This window comes from Marmota flaviventris, chromosome 10 (assembly GCF_047511675.1).
Source record: "Marmota flaviventris isolate mMarFla1 chromosome 10, mMarFla1.hap1, whole genome shotgun sequence".
In the NCBI taxonomy this organism is placed as follows: domain Eukaryota; kingdom Metazoa; phylum Chordata; class Mammalia; order Rodentia; family Sciuridae; genus Marmota; species Marmota flaviventris.
Window position 1 is genome coordinate 121,798,391 of NC_092507.1, and position 4,312 is coordinate 121,802,702.

General features: G+C 46.4%; 1 pseudogene; it reads left to right on the forward strand.

The window, feature by feature from the left end:
• The first annotated feature begins 764 nt into the window (after positions 1–764).
• Positions 765–2,484, forward strand: LOC114106727 (elongation factor 1-alpha 1 pseudogene; annotated as a pseudogene).
• Positions 2,485–4,312: the final 1,828 nt, after the last annotated feature.

Genomic DNA, 4,312 nt, shown 5'->3' on the forward strand with positions numbered 1-4,312 from the left:
AGAGGAAACTTAACTTGCTGGCTGATACCTGCTTCCAGTCCTGGGGCCACATGTGGCTAAGAGAGCACCTAGCAATTAGCTAGAAGGCATTGCTGTGGGTTGTGATGAAGAATCAGACCACCTCTAGGATAGGCTCAGAACCCTTCTGCCCTCACGGACAGCTCACAGCTCGTGTCTCCCATTACTGCCTGTAGGATGGTGTAGATGTAAATTCTCCCCACCCTGCTGACCTTTACCCTGATTGGTTCCTGTACATTATATTAGCTGTGTGTGTGTTTCCCATTAAACCTGCTTTGACTGTTCTCCCTGGTTCGTCTGATTGTCCTCCAGGGAGGGAGGGCTGGGTGTGGGCGGCCAGTCGACCTTTACCTTTCTTGGCCTGTCCTGGTCAGGGCGTGCTCCCCCAATCTCTCCCACAGGTCAGGAGGGAATGGGGGGCTAAAAACCCCGACAACTCTTGTTAAACAAGACTTTCAAGTACACTTGGCTAATGAGACAACTCAAAGCAGGGCCCTCAGAAACCTTCAGGATTCTGTAACCTTAGGCTCCAAATCCTCTGTTCAATCACCAATGGCCAATGAGTTAATCAATTATGAATTTGTAATGAAACTGCAATAAAATAACTCAGGACAAGGTTTGGGTAACAGGGGCGATGGCCAGCATCTCTTTTGGGGGGTTCTTCTTCCTGCCAAGGAAGGTGTAAGCCACATGAAAACTTAAAGTCTAAAATAATCAGTTAGCTTTTTCGCAACAGGTTTGCCGCCAGAACACAGGTGTCGTGAAAACCACCGCTAAATCAAAGCCAAAATGGGAAAGGAAAAGACTCACATCAACATCGTTGTCATTGGACACGTACATTCGGGCAAGTCTACCACTACTGGCCATCTGATCTACAAATGTGGTGGGATCGACAAAAGAACCATTGAAAAATTTGAGAAGGAAGCTGCTGAGATGGGAAAGGGCTCCTTCAAGTATGCCTGGGTCTTGGATAAACTGAAAGCTGAACGTGAGCATGGTATCACCATTGACATCTCCCTGTGGAAATTTGAGACCAGCAAGTATTATGTGACTATCATTGATGCCCCAGGACACAGAGACTTTATCAAAAACATGACTACAGGCACATCTCAGGCTGACTGTGCTGTCCTGATTGTTGCTGCTGGTGTCGGTGAATTTGAAGCTGGTATCTCCAAGAATGGGCAGACCCGTGAGCATGCCCTTCTGGCCTACACACTGGGTGTGAAACAACTAATCGTTGGTGTTAACAAAATGGATTCCACTGAGCCACCCTACAGTCAGAAAAGAGATGAGGGGATCGTCAAGGAAGTCAGCACCTACATTAAGAAAATTGGCTACAACCCCGACACAATAGCATTTGTGCCAATTTCCGGTTGGAATGGTGACAACATGTTGGAGCCAAGTGCTAATATGCCTTGGTTCAAGGGATGGAAAGTCACCCGTAAAGATGGCAGTGCCAGTGGAACCACATTGCTTGAAGCTTTAGATTGAATCCCGCCACCAACTCGTCCAACTGACAAGCCTTTGCGTCTGCCCCTCCAGGATGTCTACAAAATTGGCGGTATTGGTACTGTCCCTGTGGGCCGAGTGGAGACTGGTGTTCTCAAGCCTGGCATGGTGGTCACCTTTGCTCCAGTCAATGTCACAACTGAAGTAAAGTCTGTTGAAATGCACCGTGAAGCTCTGAGTGAAGCTCTTCCTGGAGACAACGTGGGCTTCAATGTCAAGAACGTGTCTGTCAAAGATGTTCACCGTGGCAATGTTGCTGGTGACAGCAAAAATGACCCACCAATGGAAGCAGCTGGTTTCACTGCTCAGGTGATTATCCTGAACCATCCAGGCCAAATCAGTGCTGGCTATGCTCCTGTACTGGATTGTCACACAGCTCACATTGCTTGCAAGTTTGCCGAGCTGAAAGAAAAGATTGATCGCCGTTCTGATAAGAAGCTGGAAGATGGCCCTAAATTCTTGAAATCTGGTGATGCTGCCATCGTTGACATGGTTCCAGGAAAGCCCATGTGTGTTGAGAGTTTCTCTGACTATCCTCCTCTGGGTCGTTTCGCTGTTCGTGATATGAGGCAGACAGTTGCTGTGGGTGTCATCAAAGCAGTGGACAAGAAGGCTGCTGGAGCTGGCAAGGTCACCAAGTCTGCCCAGAAAGCTCAGAAGGCTAAATGAATATTACCCCTAATACCTGCCACCCCAGTCTTAATCAGTGGTGGAAGAACGGTCTCAGAACTGTTTGTCTCAATTGGCCATTTAAGTTTAATAGTAAACGACTGGTTAATGATAACAATGCATCGTAAAACCTTCAGAAGGAAAGGAAAATGTTTTGTGGACCATTTTGGTTTTTTGTGTGTGGCAGTTTTAAGTTATTAGTTTTTAAAATCAGTACTTTTTAATGGAAACAACTTGACCAAAAATCTGTCACAGAATTTTGAGACCCATTAAAACAAAGTTTAATGAGAAATAAATAAATAAATAAAATAAAATAATCAGTTAAAAACAAAAGACAAGGAGTCAGAAATATATTTCCAAAGCGGAGCCCCTGGTAGGTTTGTAAGGGTAAAAGAAATTGAAGTTAAAGCATAAAAGTTAAAGGGTAAAAGACCAGGTGTTGTAAAGTTTCTAAGCTGCAAGGTCTGAGTTAAATTTCTGTAGCTGTTAAGACAATGCTTGGAACTGCCCAGTAATAAGGACTCTGTGTGGTCCCACATAGGCATTGCAGGGCCTGGACCAATCAGTTTAAATGTAACCCCCTCCTTAGGAATGACCTATCTCTCCAGCCTGACCTGTTCCCGCCAATGAATGAACCAATCATGTTTAGGAGTTGTTATTCAATTTTCCCGCGCCTAATGATGATTTGTTCTGATGTATACAAAGCCCTCCACCCTCCCCAAAAAGTGTACTTAAGCAGTGCTCAGCCCCTGCTCGGGGCTCTGGGCTGCTTTCCCTTCTTGAGTGGGCACGGAGCCCCAGCATGCTGGTTCAATAAATCCCCCTTCTGCCAATTGCATCAGTGGTCACTTGGTGGTCTCTTTCTCCGACATTTCGCGGGATCCTTACAGGTTTAGTCCACAAGGGTATTGTAACTAGACAAAGGAAAGATGGCTCCCATGGTTTATTTGAGGGGGTGCATCAAAGGCAGGGATAAGAGTTCGAGGGCAGAGTCTTGCTTCGTGTTGTCTTGCAGTCAGCTGGTTGCTTGGCATCTTGGCACGTCACACCCATCTCAGATGCTGTGTGGGACATGGCAGAGCAGAATAGAAATTCACAATGTCCCTGGGCAATTGACCAGAGAAAATGTGCCCTGGTCATTCCCAGACACCAGACGTTTTGATCCACTAGGCTTCGATGCGCGGTGACCCACATGCAACCCATGGACGGCTGGTGACATTTGGGGACCTTCCAAATTGGTGAACCTGATGTGCTATACCCAGAGAGGGCATGGAAGCTATGTGTCACCAGCTACCCACCCTCTCCCCCACCCTCCCCTCACCTCCCATCCCCACCCTGCCACACCTTGCCTACACATCTCTCCACTCTGTCCCTGAGTTGTATAAACTTTATAATACGACTGTTATCATAGAATAGCACTTCCCTGAGTTCTGAGGGAACTATCAAAGGCCAAGAGAGGTTGTGGGAACCCTAGAATTTGTAGCTGGCCAGACAGAAGCACAGGCCCTGTAAGCACCCACTTTGTAGCTGACTCTGAGTGAAGGTGGGACCTGCTCTGAGTTAGTGTCAGAATTTTATTGAATTGTAAAGTACCAGTTGGTGTCAGAGAATTGGAGAATTCGTTAGAGAAAAGAAGGAACAGGTCTGATTTAAACCCAAGCTCCTTACCAGGGCATAGTTTAAGAGTAGCTAAGGTTGTTATAAGAGCACAGGTGAGAGGGCAAAGGAGAGATGTCCCAACAGCTAACATATTTCCCCTCCCTACTAACTCCTCTTACCCATCCTTCCCCTTTCCTGGTTTACCTCCCCTCCCTAAGAGGCCCCCTTCTGCTTCCATATCATTTGGAGAGGGCGGGTAGGCAGTACTGGGGATTGAACCCAGGGTCTCACACTTGCTAGTCAAGAGTCCTAGATTCCACATATGAGAGAAAACACATATGCAATGCTTGTCTTTCTGAGTCTGGTTTATTCTGCTTAACATGATGACCTCCAGTCCCATCCATTATCCTACAAATGACAAGATTTTATTCTATTAATGGCTGAATTGTGTGTGTGTGTGTGTGTGTGTGTGTGTGTGTGTGTGTGTGTGATCATATTTTCTTTATTCATCCATTGG